Below are 25,264 nucleotides of genomic sequence, written 5' to 3'. Positions count from 1 at the left end.
AACAAAGTATAACTCCTTTTTTTCTCTTGTGTGTTTTAAATTGCTCACAAAATGTTTATGTAGATTTTTGTATGCCCTTATAATTATACTGAGAGTCAAGCTTATAGGTATTTATAGTTTTGTTTTTTAACTTCCTTGATTTTTTCATAACTTTTCTCTTATTTTTATCAGAATACCTAATTTGAGCTAGTATGTATTTAATACTTTTCAAATGCTTTGCTTTTGGTGACTTTGGTTTGTTTCTAGATTTGTTCTTTTTTAATCTCGCTTGACCTCTGCAGCTATGATTTTTAGGACCTCACCTTTTGTTCATAAGAAGGGGAAGAAGAGGTGTTTTATTTTTATTTTAAATCTCGTTATTTATTCATGGTCACAATTGTTATGCTTATGAGTAACATTGTTGGTTTAGCACCCTGTGTCTAAGTTACGTTACAAAGGAAAGAGTTTGGAAAAATCTATATTTTCTTGTCACCATAAGGCATGTTCACTTAGGGATAGATTAAACATTGCCATTGGATATTACCTCTTGCTTACTATTGTTCCTCAAAACATTAATATTCCTACCTAATCCAATAATAAAACTCTGCACAGATAAACTGTATTAACCATTTCTTTTCTGATATATGTCCTAATTTGAATTCTAGAAACTAAATAAAATAGAACTACCAAATCTACCAAACAGGAAGACTACAAGTAAGCTTCTAAGTAGAGCACAATAACTTGTGTTATTTGTCATGGGAAAAGGAGGGCAGAAGATAACTTTATTATTTTCTACTGTAATAGGATATGTATGACACATGCATGAGTTATTTCCACATAGAATATGGAAAGGATGGAATTGCATGATACTACACATGAAAGGATTCCTTTTGTTAGCCAATAATAACATAGTAAAGTATACAGAAGGAAGCAAATACTTCTTAATTTCTTTTTTAGACAGCCTAAATGTAGCATAGCCAAAGAGTAGGGATAATACTTGTAAGCTTTTCAAATCTCCTCTAAAGTTACTATTTCAGTTCGAAGGTGGCATCATAAACTTCCTTTGTGAACTTGTGTACCAACTATACCATGTAAGTAATATCATTATTCAGATAGTTTTTACTTAAATTTTCATGTGTATTTCATAACGAGGATTTAAATTCTCAATAGCTACATGTCGCTAGTGGCTAGCGTTATCAGGCAGTGCCAAAATTGTCAATAAAGCTTGATGCGTGTAATGGGACACCACTGCTCTAGACTACTTAGATCCTTCTCTTCGATGTTTGTACTTCAGAACAGTTTCTGAGCCCACCATTTCATGCCTCCTATAGAAAAGAAGCAAACGTAAAACTACAGGCTATCAATATACTTAACAAGTATTAGTGCAATAGATAAGAGTTTGGTCTGCTTTTTATAACCTGAATAACTTTGGAAACTGGATAGAACTCCGTTTCAGTTTCTCTGTGTACAAAATGAGACTGAAAAAGCATCCTCAAATTATGAAGATTATATAACCTATATAAAGTATATAGGGTAGGGTCAGGTCAGCTACCTAGCAGCTTTCAGTCAATATTAGCTATTAACATGTTTATTGTATTAATCAGGAGTTCTGTCAGAAGATGTAATAACAAATGGTTATGTAAATTATAATAATCTATCCCTTTACTCTTCTATCATTAAATCTTTGGGGAGCATCAGCAGGTGCTGTGAGGGGGAGAATCTTCCCATTTCAGCACCTTTTGGGATCTGAACAATATCCTTCTTCTGTAAACCCATGGAAAGCATTTAAGCTAGATAAGCCAGTTAGAAAATTGAAACTAGTATTAAAGTATCATGGAATTATTAGTTGGTCTCCAGATTATTCAACAGAAGTTGTAGAAAGTAGGTGAGGGATTTCTAAACAAACAGTCGTCTAGTGAATGCAAAGTCCTCTTAATCATATACCTGCTCAGCTTTTTACACCAGTGGCCTTTGATACACTGTGCTTACCATAAATACACTATAGATTTCTTTTTTATAATAATTTCTTGCTTGCTCACTTAGGCATTAGAGCTTCGCACCAGATGTGTGGCTCTTTTCATGTTGAATGTTTTATTGCTTTTCCACAAGCAGCAGTAGATGGGTTGTCTATAAATGGACTGAGTGTAATTTTCTATTTTGTCCGAAAGCAAAGCACTCTAATCATAGAAACTAGAATGAAGCATTTGCTTTTACTTCATTAAAGCTGTTAAATTCTAATGAATTACTTAGCAATTTAGGACGTGTTTAGTCTATATAGAAAGGATAAGTCTAGAAAGCTAATCTTATTCAGTTAGAGTAAGTATTAAACACTAGAGTTTGAATCATTCTACCACATTTAACTTCATGCCTAACGGAGGTAGATCTGAAATGACGGTACGTCATCTATGAAGAGCTGGTGTAGGAGCATTCTACGTTCTTGATAATGTAGTTATCAAGACATGTAGCTACTATACGTTCTTGATAATGTAGTTAGCGAAAGCCAATTAAGTGAGCATTTGTTAAAACTGAAAGACCCTTTGCAAAAAGCATGTTTAATCTTTGACACAACATTGTGTGTATGTATACATATATGCATGGATTAACATATACACACTACAACCTTCTATGTCTCAATTCTATTATCTTGATCCAATTAGAAATAAGTGTTTGTTGTCTTTTTCTACTGTATATTTTCCCTTTCCGTTGCTAGATATTCTCTCAGAATTGCTTGGACTTCCTCAGAAGTAAGCTGAAGATGTTGCTTCATTTTGTTCTGCTCAGGATCCCAGGATCCTGCTTTGCAAATAAAAGATGGGTTTGAGTCCCGGAACTTCCTAGGCTATTCATGGGTCTCTGCTTTTTCATTCAAGATTCTTTCCAAAAAGGCCAATATAGGAACACGTGATAATACATTCAACTCCCTTGCTAGCCTGATGTCAGTCTCCTGTTAGTGTATCACAATTGAACAGTTTCTTTATGGGGAGATAGTTTGAAAATTGGACTTCTAGAGACTGATTTTCTTAAGGCCTAAGGCTAGAAATGAAGGAGAATGAAAATTGAAGAACTTCTTACAGACTAGAAACCATCTATCTTTTGTCTAAGTAAAACAAATGTTGACTGAGTTCCAATGCCCTGAAGTCCCAACTTGCATTTTTGTTTTCAAAAAAGTTCCAAGAGTAACCAATATACATATACAAGAACTTCAAACCTGAAACAATCATTATGGAAAATAACTTGTTCTTTCTGGATTTAACTTCTTAAGGCAGGACAACAATGAGATGAGTGTAGTTCATATCTATCCTGAATGATTCTAATTCACTTAATTTTTTCGGTAGTAAGTTTCCTAACACCTTACAGTAGAATTATAATAATCTATAGTTTTCAAAATCAGGATTTTGATTCAGGATTATGATCATAGGCTATTACTATTGTTCATGATCTTTCCACTTAAATTTTGAAAAAAAATTATTTTTGAGAGTAAGCATAAGCAGGGGAGGGGCAGAAAGGGGGGATGGAGAGAATCCCAAGCATGCTCCAAATGTCTGTTTAAACTGTCAGCACAGAGCCCAACACAGGAGCTTGAACCCACGAACCCATGGATAATGACATGAACTGAAAGCAAGAGTCAGATGCTTAACCAAATGAGCCACCCAGGTACCCCCCACTTAAATTTTACCAATAATCCAGATACATTTTTTCCTGTCATGAAAAAATGTTAACTAAAGCATGGATCAAGATATACCACGTGTCAAACGATCCTCCCCTTTTTTTGCACCCATTTCCTTTGTATCACTTATTAGCTCTAGATATTCATAGTTAAAATTATTTTCTAGTTGAAGGAAAAAACAGCGAGTTGCTTGGAGATGGTATTTAACCTTAAACCATCAACTAGAAAATCATCAGTATTTCACTAATAGTATCTAGCATAAGTTCATTTTCTCTTTCTGCCACGTCTGCACATTTTTACTTTCAATACCCATCCTGCCTTTGGTGTTTGTGTTACCCTGTAAGCTGACTCCATGATTTCTGGTTTACTTTCTAGTCTCAAACTCCAGTATTTCTGCATCATGAATTCTTCCTGTCTTCTGCCAGTTCCTTGAAAGCATGAGTAGCATATTGGTATAACTATAAGAATGTTTCCACCAGAGCCGGGACCTATTCTTTCTAGGATATGTTCTTTTGACTGGAGAGTCTACAACTCTGAATTTAGGTTCCTGTCTCTTGGGCTGCATGGATTTTGAATATCACTTTCTGCTTTCTTTCTCTAGACTATAAGCTCAGTGAAGGCATAGGTCTTGTATTTCTATCTGCCTGCCTCACTGTCATCAAGCCCTGAGACAAGTAAAACCTATCAAGAGAATCTAGTCCATAGTTAGGCACTTCAGTTTTCCTACAATGTCATAACCTCTATGTAAAGCAATAATTAGTCATTCACTCCCTCTCATTCAACTAATAAGTGTCATGGTCAGAATTCAAACAAAACTCTAATGACTGATCTTCTCACTACATAACTTTTATTCAATCAGGAAGAAGAAATAAGACAATGTTTACAAACTTCTGAAGCATAGGTAATTGCCTACATGAGCAAAATGACTAATTTCCCACTAGGGACATGCCATTGGTAGCTCTTAATATATTTAAGAGCTTGAACTTTGAGATCCAACACATCTGAGTTCAAATCCTGCCTCTTCCTTATACTTAAACCTCACTATTTTACCTTTTTTATGTTGTTTTTTTCCTTTGTAAAGTTAAATGAATCAGACGATGATTATAATATACTTGATACACTGTTTGGTATGTTAAGTATGTGAAAGATCTTATTTCTGAGGCTTATATTTCTCCTATATGAAAAGAAACTGACCAATACGCAAACATGTTTGCTCTTCTCTCATTCATTATATGTATTTCTACCAGAAGGGAAGAATGTTATTTTTATAGCCATGGACTCACTTTCGAATAAAAAGGATTTGACAATTTTTATCAAGACATGATAGACCATTTTTGTCAAGATATCCTAAATCTATAGGCCTATACCCCCTTCATCTTGTGAAGCAAATTTGGAGACTTCTATAACCCATTCATACACATTTTTAGGCTTACGTGTTATAATCCATTGCCTATTCATGTCCATTTTGTATAATTCGAGATGGCCAAATAATAGAAAAGCAATGAAAAATCTCAGCACTTGGTTCTTCTCAGATTTACTTCTGGAAACACTCTAGCTTCAATAAAGTAAATACAGAAATCTAATTGTTCCCATAAGTGTAATATTTAATCCTATCACAACATGCTGTCTGTAACATTTCATACTCTACCTTGATAGAGTAAATTTGGCAAACAACTTTGTTAGAAGTGGTTTTGTGTTTATCATGTTCCTTTTTTCATGAGGTTTCCAAGAAAAGAGGGCTTACAAGCTTGACTAACTCACAACCAGCAGAAATTTTATTGCCGTTCTTTTTTAGTAGTTTTAACTGGTACTTATCCCAGAGGGATATATACTAAAAGACAGATGTTGGTTGATTCTTTTTTCTTTCCTTGTCCTTAGGCTAGAAACTTTTCTATTTATTAATCATTAAGGGTAACATATATGCTGACTAATTACTACTAAGACTCTAAAATTATACATGTTTTTAAATTTATCTCTTTGAAATCCTTGAAAACAAGAAACAAGGGGCATGACTCTTAAGCATAAAATAGTTTGTGAATTCATTTGAACTAGCTGGCACATAATTTTTTCTTTTCAAATAGTTGCTTTTTTATTAAGAGAAATGTTTTCTGAATGCATTTAACTTAATTCCCATTTGCTATCTTATCTTTTATATCCTGGAAAAAAATCTCTAGTAACTAGAGTATATAGAAATAAAGATAAAAAAGGCAGTAACAAAAAAGTTCCTTCCTAATACCTCTAGGTGAAGCAGAAAATTTCTTTGTTGGCAACCGTGTTTTTTGTTTCTTAGCCAAAGAGTTTCTAGTTCAACAAAGGCAACTTATACCCTTCCTTTATAGAATGAAACATTCGCATTATAAAACACTAAACTGTGTTACATGAAAAGAGATCTACTAAGTTATTAGACAACTTAAATTTTAGAATGTCAGGCGTTTCTCAATACATCTAAAGCTATTATAATTTACCAGTATAAAAGTTATTATTGAATGCCTAAAATACCATCACCACACATAAAAATTTTGTGCTTCACTTTAACAGAATCTCCCTTTTTTTAAAGAATTTTTATTTAGATTTTCTACCTTTTTTTACTGTTTATTTTTGTAAGCACGTGAGTGAGCACATGCAGGGAGAGGGTAGAGAGAGAGACACAGAATCTGAAGAGGGCTCGAGGGTCTGAGATGTCAACACAGAACCTGATGCAGGGCTCAAACTCATGAACTGTAAGATCATGACCTGAGTTGAAGTCAGATGCTTAACCAACTGAGCCACCCAGGTGCCCCTAACACAATCTCACTTTTTTTTTTTTTAAGTATATAGGCATGATAATGACTAAGATAATGAAAAATTCTTTTTGTTTGGACAAATATTTCCCTTTAAAAGGGTTAATTTTAGAACCATTTCCTTGATTCTCCACTTAAACAAAACTTCTCAGGATTGGATCTAGTCTGTGTATAAGTGTATTACATAATTAGGATCTATTTTATTCAGTATGTTCAAACTAAAATTTTACAAACTTTATTAACATCTGAAAAGAAGTACTTCAGTATCACTCTTTAGAATATAAATCTGTGTTTGGACTGTAAACAATGTATATAACAGCTATATACTTATAAAGGGACATGTAATTTTAGAGATATAAAGTGTTTGACACTAGAAGTCTGTAATCATATTCTACATTTGAAGTTTGCAAATTAAAAAAGTTCACAAAAGGGGCGCCTGGGTGGCTCAGTCAGTTAAGCGGCCGACTTCAGCTCAGGTCATGATCGCACAGCCTGTGCGTTCGAGCCCCGCGTCGGCTCTGTGCTGACAGCTCAGAGCCTGGAGCCTGTTTCAGATTCTGTGTCTCCCTCTCTCTGACCCTCCCCCGTTCATGCTCTGTCTCTCTCTGTCTCAAAAATAAATAAACATTAAAAAAAAATTTTAAAAAAAAGTTCACAAAAGCGACAATATACAAACAGTATTTTCAACATGGGCTTAACATCTACAGTTGAAGAAAACAATAAAATTTCATGAAATATATGGGAAGTTCAATTGAGTCTGGAAGGTCTCTATGTGGATTCATTTACTGGAAGTTGGTTTTTTACACTCCCTTATTAACATTTACAAACCTTTGAGTTTACATTCCTTAAAAATATTTTATACTCGATCACTGAGAACATGCCATGGACATTTTGTCTTGATTTGTTTTTAAAATCTTCTCTCCCTGCAGGCACCCCAAATATCCTATTTTTAGGATTAAACTTTATTTCCTAAAACGTCAAATAGGTTTAATAATATTTCTAACTGAAATTAAGGATATTTCCAAAGTTTATAAAAGTTGTGTTTTTACAGCTCTCCAAAGAGAGAGCCCTATAGAATTGTGACACATACACAGAACCCTGTTTTGTTTTACTAACAAATCTATCTTTGGCATTAAAAAAAAAAAAAAAAAAAAAAAAAGAATTAAAACCTAAACTAGACCTGCCCTAAGTACAGAAGTAGGAGAGGGGGGAAAAAACAAGAGTACTTAAAAAATTTCTCCATGGGAAGCAGTATTTTGCTGAATAGCCAACAACTCAAAAGCACACACAAAGGGACTAGTCAAAAATCAATCACTAAGGTAGTCATGCACATCCTTACAGTCACGAGGAAGAACATACAGATGAGGAATATGCAAAATTTCAATTTGAAATTTCCTGTGATCATTGGGGAAGCTAATGTTTCCCAACCATTTAAGGAAAAGTCAGTGGTCTTCTGAGGCAAACAGCTACTGGGAAAAACCCCACCAAAATATGTAATAGGAGACAGAGCACCAGCAAAGGCTTGACGCTGTCCCCGGACGGCACCCAGGTTAATATCTCAAGCAGCTGTCCTGATCTCTGTGGTCTAAGCTTTTAACTAACTTTAATTAAATGGAACCTTTGGTGTGCAAGGGTACATATGCCTGGGATATGAATAAAAGAAACAAACAGCAGAGCCTGGCATATGGTTGCACACACATGCATCATTTGATTTTTGATTTTGCAAGGATATTTTAACATTCATGAGAGGTAAAAAAGATGAACGCAGGAATAGAATCGTCTCTCTGGACTTTGACTTTTTGCCTACTATTCTTACCATCACAACTAGTATTAAAAAACACTAGGTCTTAATTGTCAGATGCACAGTCTGCAATGTTTAAATGGACCCTGTGGATTTTGGTCCAAAACCAAACCAATTGGTTGTAAGCTATTTTCCTCTTCCGTTAGATGTTCTGCTGCAATATTTGCATAAATGTAACCGTGCTGTCCGTCTTTTAACTTTCACTCAATTAATTATGCTTCCAGCCCCCTGCTGATGGACAAAAATGAGACTTCATCTGCAAATAGCTTCAGCAGTTTACAGCTTATTAAATGCCAAAATCTAGTTAAGACAGTTTGAGAATTCTCATGTCAGGCATTTCAACATGCCATTTTTAACACAAAATTCTTATTAAAAAAATGAACCTACTACAAGTCAGGGGGAAAAATCACTGGTATAAAGGTAATGAACAGATTAGAATTTTATACAAATTGTGTACTTAGCATATGTAGCTTACTCTGAGCACACTTAATTGGTTTGCCTAATAATGAAACGGCTATGAGCAAGACTACCAAGTTGACAAGAAAATGGTCTCTACAAATTACAAACAGCTTTCATCTATGGAACCACCCTTTATAATTTATATAAAAGTCTGTGTATAGTCTGAAAAAAAGAGAGATGAATAGGAGTTATATACTCAAATATTCTTTTAAAAATAACTTTTCTCTTACTTCCTGTGACAGGTTTTACATATTGCATCAGACATCTGGTGCATTCATGATCTACTGTTCTTTATTCCATTTGGGGTTAGCTCTTCATCTAAGCCAGAAAGAGAAAGCAAGAAAAATATATCCATTAAAGCCATTAAAATGAATACATAAAACACAGCATTTTGCATTCTACTATAAAATGATTGAAATAATTCTTTCCATAACTCGATGTGATCATTTGACTTCCTTCATCCCCATGAATATGGCTATGCAATTCGATAAAATCAAGATGTCCTTGAGAAATATGTATTTTTTCATCAGGGATCTGGGAGAAAACATTTTGTTTCTGTATACACCTTATTCTTAATTTCATCATATTTTTAGTAATATACATCGGATTAAATTTCTGTAGTTTGGGGAGAGGGGAAAAGCATCTAATTATTCCACTGAAGGAATACTTAGTAAAATAGGTTTGTATTTAAGTGGGCTTTAAGAATATTTTAGCTGTTGTCACAGAAAATTTCTTATGGCAGTTGGCCATCAGCCTCAAATCTGAGGCTGTTGATTTCATTCTCCAGTCTTATGGCATGTCATAGGGTACTCTACTGGATTTTATTGACAAATTGTGTCATGTTTATGTTCTCTTATAAACTACCATGATAGAGCTGAATGTGACATGATGATTTAGGACAGAAATGTCAGATTATTTTAAAAGCAATTTATGTCTGATCATATACCAATTAACAGCTTTCATAACAAATCCCCAAATATGTAGTTGGCATTTGATCAACAACATATTTTATTGCTGATATTTGAATATTTGAGACCTATTAAGGAATTCACGTTACCCCCTCCATGGTTGTGTCTGTGGAAACCTGCGGTGGCTGCAGGTATCACTTTGACACACAGTGTCATTCGTTACTCCCAGCACCTATTATATACCCCCTTCCTAGAGCTTCTGGTAAGGGCGGGGGGAGGTACAAAAAAGTCAAGTGTTTTCTCTAAGTTTGAATGAATCTTGCTTGATCTCTTATGTTATTAGCATCCAGAACGGTAGACTTCTAGACCTAAAAGCAAGTGAGATAATGTTGCTGACCCAGAAGAAAGGAAACTTTAAGTTGCTTGAGTCTTACGTTAAATACAAAGTTTGGGAAGATGTAGAAATTATGTGGTGGATATGATTAAACAGTTCTGGGATATCTTGAGATTTATTTCAATGGGTAATTTAAATACAGCAAGTGGGAGATAGAACCAAGTGTTTGACTATTTTGTTTCTTAGTTAAGAATCTTTGACTTTTTCGGGGCACCTAGATGGCTCAGTCGGTTAAGTGTTTGACTTTGGCTCAGGTCATGATCTCGTGGTTCAGGGTTTCGAACCCTATATTGGGCTCTGTGCTGACAGCTCAGAGCCTGGAGCCTGCATCGGATTCTGTTTCTCCCTCTCTCTCACCTCCCCCCAGTATTTAAAAAAAAAACACTTTAATTTTTCAGAAAGACTCAGTTGTGTGTGTGTTTTCAATTCTTGAGTTATTTTATGGTCATCTGTCTATTGGGATATAATAAAATCTAGAGCACTTCCTTTTCAGCAAGAGCATTGCAAGTTTGGCTTTTTGTTTTAGTTTTCTTTCTCTGCCTTTTTGTGCATTGTCCCTCACTCATTTCTGGGTTTCTGGTAGAGGATGTGCATTATTCATCAATCTGAAGTAGAGTTGAGAAATAGTGCTCTAATTATGGAATGATTTTATATAAAATGGCCACAAAATCTATAACAAAACTTATAGCAAAAATAACATAGAACAACTGCAAGTGATCTGTAAGGCAGATGATTTGACCATTTTATCTGCTACAGTGAAATTCTGAAATAGTCCTACTAGGGGGTACCAGATAACACAAATTTAGTGCCCCAGATATAACCTAGGATTTGTTAGGGGGGAAAAACTTAAAAGCAGAGGAGTCACAGCACCCATGCAATCCTGTGCATTTCCAATCTTGCATAGCATAGACCAGACATAGGTGTTTGGCATGTGTCAAGGCCAAGGTTCTAGCAGATGACGCCTGCCTTAGGCTAGAGGTGGGACATATGATGGGGGATGGGGAGGGATCTTAAAGAGAGAACCAGCTTCTCCTAAACCCACCCCATTGCTTTACATATTTACAAGTTAGCCTGAGAGGTTGAGGGACACTTGAGTTAAAAAAAAAAAAAAAATCTATCCTCAAGGGGTCTTCATACCCAGAAACACCGCTTACAATGATGCATACTCAGGGCCCTTGTCTGCCAGGAATGAGGAAGTCAGGCCAAGGCCTTCTCTGTCTGCATATTGTCTTAAAGCAACTGAGCCAGCTCCCTAAGAAATCAAATGCAGGAAGGAAATAGGGCCTAGGATCATCCAGACCTCTCTAATAAAATAGAAACTTTGTCTCAAGACTTTTAATGAATTTTAGAAGTTCTTTTACCTCCTCCTACTGTTCAGGAACTTCACATTATCAGATATCTTTATGCTGAAAAAAATTGCACCTTGTCCTCTTACATTCTTCCAGCTTCATGTTTCCTTCCCTCATAGCCAAGCTACTCTGAAGAATTGGCTACACTCACTGTCACGCTCAGTTCTCCAGCCTCTAAACAAAACTGGCTTCTAGACCCACTCCACTGAATCAGTTCTCACCAAGGCCACTAATTACTTTCAAAACTGCAAATCCAGTGTCCATGACTTAGGCTGCAACACTGTTTGGAAAACACTCTTAGTTACTTTGTTGCCACACTGTTTAGGCTTCCCCGATTGCTTGTGGCTGCTACCATTTACATTTCTTTGTAAATTCATTGTCACCTGACCAGTACATACTGGAGATCTGTAAGACTTGATTGTATCCCACATTTTCTCTTAGTTTCTGGCTAGGCAACTGCATCCATGCCTTATACATTCAATTAGGATCTTAGACTCTAGGCTTCCAAAGCCATAGTCCCAACCAAGAGATCACCCTTGGGCTCCAGAAATGTGTATATTCTTGTGAAAAGATATTTGCACTTGGATTTTTCAAAGATACCTCAAACTAAATTCTGAGACAAAAACCCATGATTTTCATCCCAACAGTGGTTTTCTTGTGTTCTCAGAAACTGTGAGTGAAACCCAAAACATCCAGCTGGAGTTAACTCCTGCCACATACTTCTCCCACTGTGATTCTATCCATCTCTCAGCAAGCCCTGTCACTTTTACCATTTATATATCTCCTAAATTTATACATGTCTATCGCCACATTCTTTACCCTAGTCTTACCTAATATTTGCTTAGATTATTCCTAAACCCTTGGCATTTCCTCTCTTCAAATAAGCACCTATGTTGCAGCTAGACTTAAATTTTCAAAATAAAATCTTACCATTAAAGCCTCTCAATGACTTTCCATTTTTTATAAATTCCTCAACCCAGGAAAGATTTTTGTGATCATAACCATGTTTGGCTTTTCAGTCTCCTCTTGTACTACTTGTTGCTCTTTGCCCTCTCGCCTCTTTGAAACTCATTCTAACATCTAGAATTATATAGCACGTCCACTTCTCATCTCTTCCACCTACACCAAGGTTTTCCCATGTTGTGTGCTCACTTTGTCAGACTAGAAATCAAGTGTTAACAGCCAGTTTTGAGGCCATTCCTTTAGCTTTGCGGAAGCCTGTGAATTTTCTTTGACCTCATCCTCCTTGAAAAGGTGAAATCAGTCTATAGACAGGCATGGGATCCAAGATAAATGAGAGCCTGAAAATACTATATACAGAAGCCAAGCCCCAGTTTTCATCATTAAGGTAACTTCTTGAGTAAGGAGCTACTGGTATTAATGAGCTAACAGCTGCACTAGAGAATAGGTTTTATTCACCTATCTGAGGGATACAGAACTGTAAAGTCTAAAAGCCAAAGGGACGCACAGCTAATAGATACCTTCTCATGAGGTGGTTTGCCCCATCCTACTCTTATGCTGTGGCATACTAGGCATCTCCAATGTAGCGGCTAGGAGGCCTCTACTATGCTTTTATCATGAACTTTGTGTTCATACCTACCTGGTCACCTCCCTTAAAACAAAATTAGTTGGTGCTGGGTGAAACTTACCTGCATTTTGTTATCAATCTGAACCCAAGAGCACTGGTGCTGGATAAACAAAATAGATGCGCCACAGGGAGGTACATTACTGTGTGTTATTTCTATTCCTCCTCCTCGTCTCCTCTCCATTAGTATTTCTTCTGTGTGACATCCCTTAGTATGATTCTTCTGCCATCATTTTACCATCCTCCTTGATTTAAGTTCCAGAAGAGTGGGTACCATATAGGTTACATCATATCTCTGAGTATCCCCAACCCCTAACATTATGGCCAGTGTGTAGGAGAGTTAGTAAGTACTTGTTACGTGAAAGAATGCAGAGCCAAGTTCTGTGCTATCTTACATAAGAGGAGTTGGTTCCAGTCTACCGTTATTGCTTATCGGTACCCTGCTAGAAGAAGTACCATTAAGCTATGACCTAAAATATTGTATTTCAGGCAGAAAAAAAAATCTGTTCAGGCTCTGATACATGGGGAGGGAGGATGAGGAATCTTGTCACATTAAAGAAATTAAAGAATTGTAGGGTCAGATTGTAGCTAATAAGAATGTGATGTAAGGAGAGACTGTAGAGTTAATCAAGGGGATGTATCAGGGAAGTTTTAATGGCCACTTTAAATATACTGTTGGACAACTTAGGTAATGGAACTCAGTGAAGGAAAGTCAAAAGATTTTATTTTTCCTTCCATACAACCTGAACCCTAATTATCAGCCTAATTCCTAACCCATTCTACCGGTACTACCCTGTGCAATTTCTTAGTCTCATTTCTGTGTCTGTTATTGGTACATATTACTTTAGGTAAGCTAACTTTTATAAGTCACAAAAAGCTCAGTAGCTTGCTACAAAGGAAGCTTATCTTCCAGGTTACTTAATGGTTGAAATTGATGTAGCCGATGGGTGGAGAGTTTTTTCCCTAATTTTCTCAGGAAACTAGGATTTTTCCTTCTTGTGACTCTTCCACTGACTAAAGCTTTGCCCAAAATAGGCACACATTTCTTCCATTCATATTTCACTGGTAACATTATAGGCCACACTTAATACAGGGCGACTGGGAGATACTGAGCTGTGTACCCAAGAAGAAATTCTGTTCCTGGTAGATATTTGGGAACATCTTTGTTACCTACAAACATCTGTGCAAACTATACTTACCACAGACAGAAAATACTCCTCTTCTCCACAAAATATATTATCTAAGATTGCATCGAGTCTGTGAATTTGGTTCAGTGACCAGCATCATCGTTTTCTCCTTCAGGTCTAATTATAGTTATTTTTGAGCTAGTCTAAAAGATTCGGTATCTAGTCCCATCCTCCAGGCCACAGTATATGTTTCTCTCAAATACTCCATGTATGGTTGTCAAGCAGGGACAACAAAATACAGTTAAAATGTGTTCATGAAAGGGGAAGGTGTGAGACCCAAAGAAGGCAACTGTTAGCAATAGCAGAGATTTTCTGGGAGGGCGTTGTAAGGCAACTTCCCTTTAGTGTGTGTTTTCTCGATTACCTCCTTACGCCTATTAATGAATTTCTTCAGGTGCTGGATCCACAGATCCATGAATCACACATGCAGAAAACCTGCTTTCTTGTCCTAAATGCCCTTTTTGAATGGTTATAGGAGGAAAAAAAAATAGTTGTATTTGAGACCTACGTTTTGGGAGTCTATTAGAGGAAATATCATTTCTCCAACGAATCCTGCATATTGCAAAAGCAATGCCAGTTTGGGACTAAGGCCATGTTTTAGGAGGGAGAAAGCCGTTGCTGTATGGAGATGAAGTAGCAGGAAGAAGCAGGAATGCAAATGCTGTGACTAATTCTGTTGACCAGTTTGTAACATATAATATGGGAAGTGATAAAGATTGTAATTTAACATATTTAAAGATTGCTGTGTGGTTTCGAAAGAGAAGAACAATTACTAACAACTAAAAGCTTTCTTTCCATTAAGGAGAATCTGAAGTGAGTTAATAAAAGTGATAAGCGTGCATTGATCCATTGGGGGAAGATGATTAATATAGGCCCTGAACCATAACGTTCTGAAGTTAAGTCTCAAAGTGACTGATTTGTGCATTTCTTGCATTAAGAAATAAGACTTTAAAAATGTAAGAGCATTTAAAGGAAAATTAAATCGTTGTATGTACCAAAATTTCAAAGTTGTTTATTAGAAAATCATATAATATTGCAAAGCGTTTTCCTGAATTAGTGCAAATTCTCTTTGTGCATGTCACTGTAGATGACTTTTATCACAGCAACTCTGGGAAAACGACCAAACATATTTTGGAGACAAGTTAAAATCAGGCTCAAATACAATTTTAAAAATCTTATATTTGTCTTATTCCATCCTTTATTCCCAATTTTTAGATACTCAGAACCCACTGCCAACTTATAACACCCTACTCTCACCAGCCTTCATTCAATAGACCATTCTTAGCCTCTTCTTTTCTCTTCCCAAACTATCTGTTCTGTGTCCTATTCCTTCAGAACCCTCTGCATTTTCTTGCATAAGTCCTATTTTTTTTTAACGTTTATTTTTGAGAGAGCGACAGACAGAGAAGGAGACAGAATCCAAAGCAGACTCCAGGGTCTGCGCTGTTAGCACAGAACCTGATGCAGGGCTTGAATTCAAGAACCTCAAGATGACGACCTGAGCCAAAGTTGAACGCTTAACTGAGACACCCAGGTGCCCCAAGGCTTAATTTGATAAATATGCAGTGTTGATTTTGAGTGACCATATATTAAAGTGTCTTCTAGGTTTTTATGGGTAATATCTATCCTACAGAGTTTCCTGAAGACCTAGCATTATTCACATGAAGAACATGAAAGATAGGAGAAAAGTTGTCTTCAGGGACTTCATACTTCCCTTCTCTAGTCCACGTATTCATTTTTTTTATTCTATGTCATAGGTGTAGAAGTATGTAGTAATTTCAGTATTACCTGTTTACATTCTCCACTCTAGTCCGTACATATTTTGCAGGCTCTACAGTATGCCATGTTCTCTTACCTGTGAGTTTTTGGACATGTATTTCCCCTAAACAGAGATTCTCTGAAATAACTCGTGTGCTTTATCTTCAGCAAAATTATTTAATACAATTAAGATTGCTTCTTCATGATGGGATCTTCCCTTCCTGCCTCCTACATATCAGAATATGCACTAGCCCTGTCCTCTACTATATTGCTTACCAAATTTTATAACGGTTTTCTAATTTATGCATCTTCACACTAAACTTTATAAGTTTGAAGACTTTATCTTTGTAGAAACCAGCACTTATCTTGGTAATCAGGTTTAAAGTGGTGTTTGTGGAATGGGTGAATGAATGAATGAATGCAAGAGTAAATATGTAGTGGGAACATTGTGGTGGATAAACTACAATAAGATGGAGCCAATACATGAATTAGAGGTGACGTGCAAATTATGTTTGATCAATTGAAGGTATCTGAATTGTGGCAGACTACCTTTTCTTTCATGATTATAAAGTGAAATATTACAAAGAACACCTTACTTGTCATCCATAATCCTTTTGAAATTCACATTAACATTTTCCTCTTCAATAGAATCTTTCCAAGCCATCAGAATGACCCTATTTTTTGTTTTGTTTTACCAGTGGCATGAGGACTGTAAATTGACCTTAGACCAGTTTCAAGGACCTCCCAGTTCAAAGGAATCACTATTGGATCCACCAAATTATCCCTCCCTTGGGCACTAAAATGAGTCTCAAAGTTTTGTCGCTAGATCTAGCCGTGAGAGACATCACTCACATTTTCATCCCTTGTTACCTGTGTCTGGGACAGACATACATCCTATATTATACTCTGTCATATGGCACGTACTGTATGTCATAAGAAAGAACCTCAGCCTCGCAAGATATCTCCTTTCTGCTTTAGCAGTAGACAGATTTTCAACAGGTCTTCTATATGGCCATTTGGTCCTGCATTAGATAACCAGGTGCAAATTAAAAACCGTGAATTCCAAATGAGTTATCTCATTACTTCACACTTAGAAGTAAATTTGGATACTGTGTTTTATATGATATCATTCAATGAGTATTTCTGGAAAGGATATGACAAAAGAACTTGAAATTAAGAACCTGTCTGTTATAGTGAGGAAATATTGCTGTGTACGACTTGCCCCTGATGGAAGGGTCCAATATGACCAGTATGCTAAAGACTGGCAGTGTGGAGTAGTTATCAGGAGCTGTGGGCTCTTTAACAGTGGAGAACTCTGCAGTGAGTCTAGTGAGCTCATCCTTGGTAAGGCAATGTTAGTGTGTTTGACACCATGAAGATCCTTAACCATTGGAATGCAGTTTCCATGCGAACAAGCTTCTTTGTTGTTTGGTCTGTTTTAGTGCTTTCTTCACTGCTTCAGAGCCTGGAGTAGGGTTTGGCACATGATAGAAACTCAAATATTTGAATTAATATATTAATTTCTTTGTCCATGCATGCTTTGTTTTTTAATCTATTTTTTTTCATCCCAGTAGGCTAACCGCCCCCCCCCCCACACCAAAAAAAAAAGGCAAATAACATCCTTAGTGTGGGTTATCCTATTTTATTAAAAAATACATCATCCCTGGGGTGCCTGGGTCGTTCACTCAGTTGAGCGTCTGACTTGATTTCAGCTCAGGTCATGATCCCATGTGGTGGGCTTGAGTCCCACAGAGGGCTCCAGGCTGAGTGTGGAGCCTGCTTAAGATTCTTTCTCCCTCTGCCCCTCTCTCCCACTTGCACATGCATATGCTCTGTCTTGCCCTCCCCCCCTCCTCCCCCCCTCCTCCCCCCCTCCTCCCCCCCCTCTTCCCCCCTCTTCCCCCCTCTTCCCCCCTTCCTCCCCCCTCTTCCCCCCCTCCCTCTCTCCCTCTCTCCCCCCTCCCTCTCTCCCTCCCTCCCTCCCTCCCCCTCCCCCTCCCTCCCTCCCCCTCCCTCCCTCCCCCTCCCCCTCCCCCCTCCCCCCTCCCCCCTCCCCCCTCCCTCCCCCCCTCCCCTCCCCCCCTCCCCCCTCCCCCTCCCTCCCTCCCTCCCTTCCTCCCTCCCTCTCTCTCCCCTCTCCCTCCCCCCCTCCCCCCCTCCCCCTCTCCCTCCCCCCCTCCCTCCCTCCCCCTCCCTTCCTCCCTCCCTCCCTTCCTCCCTCCCTCCCCCTCCCCCTCCCTCCCTCCCTCCCTCCCTCCCTCCCCCTCCCCCTCCCCCTCCCCCTCCCCCCCTCTCTCCCTTCCTCCCTCTCTCCCTTCCTCCCTCTCTCCCTTCCTCCCTCTCTCCCTTCCTCCCTCTCTCCCTTCCTCCCTCTCCCCCTCCCTCCCTCTCCCCCTCTCAAATGGATTTAAAAAAGGGAAAAAAAAACACAACACATCATTCCTGGTACATGTGTTTGAGAATTTGCAACAGAAATGGGTGTTCTCAGACTCTGAGATATTCCAGTGTACATCTATGAACCTCTTCCTCATCTTCCTTATCACTAATCATTGTACAACCTTAGCTACTGGCCAAGCATATGTGTAGCTGTACCTCATCCTTTTTTTTTTAATTGATAACTGTAATACTTGCAATTATGTTTTATAAGATTTCTTTCTCCACTAGCCTATACAGGCTCCAGAATCAAGGCTCTAATTCTGGCTTTTTATTCAGAAGCTTGATTTTTGTTTTCATTATCAGACTATTGGATAGGAGTAAATTCCCTATGTAGCATAGATTGGAGAGATAACTTCCAGACTAGTATCTTTGCTTTTCTTGCATGCCAGAGTAAAATCACCTGATAAGCTGGAATTGACGTGGTTTCTTTAATCTTAGTGGAGGAACGTGGTTGTCAGAGACCAAGTGGCACAATGGCAGCAAGACAGAGTTAACAATTAGATCTCTGGAAATGAATTGACACTAGGGTGCTTGATTATGGCCAATGGATTAGTGGATTCCCAGGAGTAAATGTCACAAAATACCAAGGACTCATTTGACTTACGTAACTACCCAAACAAAAAACATCTAGTCTTGGCAGACAGAAGGTTCGGACACTGTATTAGAGATTCATGGCTCTTTCCTCAATTTTACATACTTGAGTCAGTTCATAGGGTTCTTGAAAGAAGGATAGGCAGGTGCCCTTGCACAAGGACTCCATAATGGTCTTCTGAACAAATAAGAACAGCAGGTGCTTTTCCCTTTCTGTGTCTTGCACAACTTAGGCCTTTACCAGTAGCTCAGAAAATTTCAGCTCATCATTTCTGTATGATAAATAACTATAATTTCATTTCACACTTCTCATGTTGAAATCTTCCATTTTAGAATTTATATTATTCCCTTGACACACAATTATGAAGTCTTAGAAAGCTATAATCAAGTTTTATTCATTTTTCCCCAACATCCTCTCATTCCATATATTTGCTGCGTTGCACTGAATGGAAAATGTAGTTCCTTCCAAAGTTTTATTATACCTAAAAACAACCATGATAAAGCCTATTTTAGAAATGTTCTTTCTCTCAATTTCATCATTTTTAAGACTGACTTTGTCCCTAAACCCTGACTAAATGAAGGAAAAATACATGGGAAATTCCCAAATCTTTGCATATGGTAAAATGCTATGTTACTTAAAAATGGAAACAAATGCACTTCAAAATATGGATAAGGGCAATGTCTACCTTCAGTATTAACACTGTTGGACTTTGCAGACCAACCGGTACATTGGCCAACTGACCACTGAGATCAGCGGTGTCAATGGTAGCAGAGAGGATGAGCAGAAAAGAAGCATTTGAATCAAAATAAAATGTAACATGACGAGATGGAAATTTGAAAGTATTTTCTCAGTTTTGATACCCTAGAATACATCAATGTTTTTTAAAACTTTTAAAATGCAAATATATTGTATAATTTCTTACTGAAATTAATCATTACCTTTCCAATAAAATCCAAATTCCATAGCATGATATATGAAACCTGTCATGATTTTGTCTCCATGTAAATTCTGTACCTTTATATCTCACTACAAGCCATCTCTGTTTCCAGCTTTTTTTTTTTTTTTTCCTCTCTCATCCTTTGCCTTGATTTGGGTTTTCTAGATGCAGATCCTTAGATGAAATTTAGGAAAAACTGGTAGGGAAGTGGGAAAGCGGGACAAAGTAAGAGACCAGTTGTGTGCAAGTTAATATTGAGGGCAACTGGAGCTGCATTCTGTAGGAACTCTGGCAACATGTAAAACAGGAGCCATAGACCTGTCCTAAAAAAGGAGTGATTGCACTAAGGTAATAATTCACGAGCTTCTGGCAGGCAGTGTCTAGTCACTAGTTCATTTCTAAAAGTTTGGTTCCCTGAATTTTCTATATTCTCCCATGAATATTTATTGCCAGGTTCCTTTTTGGCTTTTTGTTTTATTTTGTCTTGGGAACAAAAGCTCAAATTTCTGAAAATTGATAATTATGTTGTCAAAAAATAGAACCATCAAACTGAAAATGTGAATGAATACTTCCAAATCCTGGTTTTTATAGGTAAAAAAAACCAACATATTCATAAGGAGCATAATGAAAGTCTACATATCCAACCTTATTTCTTTCAGTCTTTTTCAAAGTTACTCTGGAAAATTAGAACAAAGTATGTAATTTTAGAAAAGGTGCTATGCAGGTTTATGTTTTGTTTGGGTTCTCGATGAGAATGGAGAAAACTCTTCATTATTTTGGTTTTCATTTGCTTTTTACCGTTATAATGTCAAATCATATACAGTATATCACAGTAAAAGCAAACATGTTAACCTTATGGTGCTTTTTTGAGTGTTAATGATGATGTTTTTCATTATTTGTTTTTGTAACAAAGCATTATAGCACCAATGGAAAAAAATAAACCTTGTAAAACATTTCATCACCTATTCATCTTAAACAAAAGTTTCATATATTTCAATATGGTGTGATATTGCACTACAGAATTATGCAAACTAAAAGGCATTTCCACCTGCAGAAAAACTGATTGTTATTATAGAAGCGGAGGAATGAAAGCAGATGAAGAAAGTCACCTGTGTTGTATTGAGGCAATCAGTTTTAAAACACTCATAATCTAGTGATGTCAATAGCTCCGTTGTGATCAAATATATATTTTCATTTTGTGTGGATGTGCTGGCCCATGCTGCCAACAAGTAAGGTACCGTCAATCATAAAGGGAGAAGATAAAGCTAAATTCAAGTGACACAAACTACAATACTGAGTGTTATTCTATACTAAACAAAGTTTGTAAATCATTTTGAAAGATATAAATGAGTCTTTGATTCCAGAAGAATGTATATAAAATCTAAGATCCAAATATCAAATCCAAACCATGCTGAATAATATTTTGCCCATGTGGACTGTAATAATCCTATTTAGATTTCTGGATTCCAACATTTAACTGGTATAAGTCTTAGCTCTCTGCACTCACTGTCTCATGTATAAAGTGTGAAAAATAAAGCCCCCTAGAAAGGTTGCTCTTCAGAGCATCATTTCTCAAGGTAGGCGCTGTGGGCTTCCTGCCTCAATCACTCAGCTGTATGCTGCAAGACCACAACTGTGTCTAGGTGAGACCTATTGAGTGAGACTCCAAGGGGGCCATTGGGAAAGGGGGAAGCGTACGTTTTAGCAAGCTCTACTGCTGATTTTTGAGACCTCACTCCTATCCTAGGGAAGGGTCAGTTGGGACTTTGTTATAAATTTATTATATTCTGACCTACTTTGTCAAGTATTTGAATACTGATGTTACAAAAGATGCTAACCGATTTTTTCCTAAGCCAAACAAAAGACCTTTTAAAATACTACAGTCAATAATAAACGTATTTTCCATAATATGTCAGCAAAAGAGACCATGTTTCAAAACTATCGGGAAAGAGAATTGAATTTCAAAGTATTTGAAGATGTCTCTAAGAAGAAATGCTCATTGTTTTCCATCTGTATCTGTATATGTTTATCTTTGTTTAGGATTGCTTACCTTTAAAATTTTGGTTCTAAAGTCTCATAACTGTTCCGGTTCAGGCATGGCTCTACTACAGGTGTACAATTTCAGGTCTGGCTGTAAAATAATATGATTAGGCGTTTAGATAACTCTCCTGAGTACCAAAGTACTACTTATTCAGTCTTATTCCAGAAAGTACTTAAAATGTAACATAAACCTTCTAAATGAATGTTTTTAAAATTAGTACAAAGGGTAAATAAGAAAAATGTATTATACACAAGTGCATTCTCTGAGTTACTTTGTAGACCCCAAATTCAACTTCCACCCAAAACAAATAATAAAAGACAAAAGGATACTTTTGATGGTAATAGATTTGTTAATGGCATAGATGGTAGTGGTGATTTCATGGATGTATATTTCCATATTTCCCAAATTGTGTATACTAAATATGTACAATTTTTGTATGTCATTCATACCTCAATAAAATGTTAGAGGCAATTGATGAATAAATTAGTAATGAACTAGGAAAAAATGTGAGGTAACAAATTTTTCTCTCTGCTCCAAGTTGGATCACGTGACTCAGTTCATATGCCATAACACACAAAAATTAACAGTATAGAGTTCACAGGAAGTAAGCCAGCTTCCAAGATCTGTGGTCCTTGGACTGTCACTCATGGTTTGGATGCCACACCTACTGGCTCCCATAATCTGGGAATGACTCTGGAATACACAGTCTCGATCCAACATTTTAATTTTCTATGAATTGTCATCACCACTGGAATACAAACTCCCAGAGAGCAAGAAATGTTTTTCTTGGCATCCCCAACACCAATTTGAGTACTCAGTAAGTGTTAATTGAATATTCTAAATAAAGAAGCACTCCTTATACAAAAGTGGAATCTACCTTTGTTTAATCTCTTCTTTGAAAGAAATAATTTCAGTGTCCCAGGTTCCACTCATTAGTGATAAACTCCTGTTTTGCTAAGAGATTCATTTTATCTGTATGCAAGTTAAACTCCTGGCAGTTTATCCCGATATGAACTAACAATTTAGGTATGTAGATTATCTTCTCCCAGGGACTTCCTTAAGTTCACAACAAGTAATAGATATGGAACTTAGATCATTTAACTCCCCTAAAATAAATTGCACGGTGGAGAGAGTGAAGTTAAACTCATCATTGTGAATTACAAACTTAAAGCATTGCACGAACTTTTAAAATTTCATACCTTAAATTAATACATAATAAAGTCGTTATATAAATAGGAACTATTTTGGCCAAGAACATTTTCTTTTGATTACATGTATTTTATAGTTGTACCAAAGATATAAGTATGATACCACATGAACTAGTAAAACTTACGAAAAGTGCTAAAAATTAAAGCTGGCAAAGCTCAGTTGCAAAGAGAAAAAAAAAAAAACTGAGGTAGCAATAAGGTTGACGTCACCATATTCTCTGAATCTTAGAACACCTGAGGACATTTATTCTTATGTCATTAAACTTTAAGTGGGGTTTTTTTTAGACGTGAGTTTTCATAGATAAATGAAGTTTGCTTATATTATGTTTTAGGTATTTTTTATCTGGTCCTTTGTAGAGGTCTCTGTTACAATCCCATACTTCCTTAGTAGTTTCTAGATGGGAATCGCTTTTGCTGAAGTTATTGGGGGGCCCCTTCATCTGAACAATTGGGACCCTTTTCATCTCAGAAATGTTATGGATTTTTTGTCTCTGTTCTTATTTTTTCACAAGAAATATTACTTTACCTGCATGGTCTCTTCACTTTTTTGTGGTCCAGATCTATTGCTTTCTCATTTTTACATCTGTTTTTACCATGGGTTGTTTGAATTCTATCAATATTTCTCAAGTGTGAACTGTGTATCCATATTTTTCTACTTTATCAAGTTTGGCATTATAAATATGTCTTTTTTATAGGATTAATCCTCTCCCACCCACCCCCTGTATTTTTTTTTATCTGAAATTGTCATTTATTCTCCTCTGAAGCTTTTGTTGTTGATATTTTCTTTTATTTTGGTTCTTTTTTTCATCTATTCTAATTTTACTTTTAAGGGAGGTTGTGAGTTCTCATCTATTGGAATCAGTGAATAATTTTTCAAGGACTATATTTATTCTGATTTCTTTCAGCAACATTCCTTTGTTGTGCTATGGAAATTTCACATAGGACTGTTTTTCTCCTTTCACTTGACTTGATAATGCATTTTCTGCCCAACTCTGTATGTTGCCCTTAACCCATTCCCTGTTCTTGTGATCCATGCAGGTGTAAGAGGAGAGACTGTGAAGGAGGCAGACAGTCTCCCATCTTCACTGCACATCCTCTGTGAGAAGTATACAGACTGTTCCGAAGAACCAGAGGAGGTATGTAACTTTAGAAAGTAATACTTCCAGTAATTACAGCAACCAGTATAATTTAAGTAACCTCTGTATGCTGGGAGCTATACTCATACTGACTGTCATTCAGTTATGAACCCTAAAGTTAAGGTATTGTTATTACTGAATATTATAGATGAGAGAAATGGGGGTAGATTTAAATTGTCCTTTTCATATATTGAATTTTGATAGAAGAAAAATTATGGGTAATCAAGCAATAATGGAAAGAACACCACTTTCAGAAACAAACATGGGGTCAAATTATGTAGCTTTCAGCATTTGTTCCAAAATATTCTTATGAGAGTAAATGCAAATTAAGATGTGTTAGGATCACTAAACATGAGTGATTTGGTAATGTCTGTAAACTTAATCAGAAGTGATATTTACGTAAGTGGGTCTCAACTCCTGATCAACTTGTGCAGTTTTATTTCTCCAATGCTGTGTAAGGTAAGTGGACGTTTATGCAATAAAACTATTTTTAAACTATTGCTGTTAGAAAAAAAAATATTGAACTTTTTTTGGCCATTCCACCTGGTAAATTTTTAGTTTCGTCTCCCATATACAAATGTCTTCTGAATTTCAGTTTATCTTGGGGAAATGTGCTATATAGTTCTGTTTAATAATGTTTGCTGTTTCTATTGAAGCTTCTTGAAAATAGGTTAAGGGCAGTTAAATGGATCAGGATTATGTTGTAATTAGTAGAATCTAATATTTCTTTGCCTAAATCATAGTGTGCTTTTCCTCAATTTACTTTCATCAAAGTAAGTCATTATTCAAGAACATATAATTAGCTTGTTTTAATCTTATCATTTTCAGATACCTGCTAAAGTAATTAGCTTTCTCTTCTTTTTAGTTAAAAGATTGCTAAAGGATCAATGCACAATACATCGTTTTCTATTCCACAACACCAATTACTTTCACCCTTAGTGAAATTTATTGATTTTTCCTAATAGTACATTATCACCAGTTACTCACAGCATGGTGTTTAGTAATTAGTAAGAGAAATATAGATTCATTTATGAAGAGTTATCCTTT

At 36.6% G+C, this 25,264-nt stretch overlaps 1 long non-coding RNA gene across 1 annotated transcript in view; it reads left to right on the top strand.

Moving 5' to 3' along the window:
* The window catches only part of LOC122231015, a 108,454-nt gene extending 84,243 nt beyond the window's left edge, over positions 1-24,211 (top strand). Inside the window, exon 3 of the long non-coding RNA XR_006208124.1 lies at positions 24,120-24,211. This is a non-coding gene — a long non-coding RNA (uncharacterized LOC122231015). The remainder of the gene's footprint in view (positions 1-24,119) is intronic.
* Positions 24,212-25,264: the final 1,053 nt, after the last annotated feature.

Source organism: Panthera tigris, chromosome A1 (assembly GCF_018350195.1).
Source record: "Panthera tigris isolate Pti1 chromosome A1, P.tigris_Pti1_mat1.1, whole genome shotgun sequence".
Classification (NCBI taxonomy): Eukaryota; Metazoa; Chordata; class Mammalia; order Carnivora; family Felidae; genus Panthera; species Panthera tigris.
Note: the sequence above shows the minus strand (reverse complement) of the source record. Positions and strands in the feature narration are given on the sequence as shown.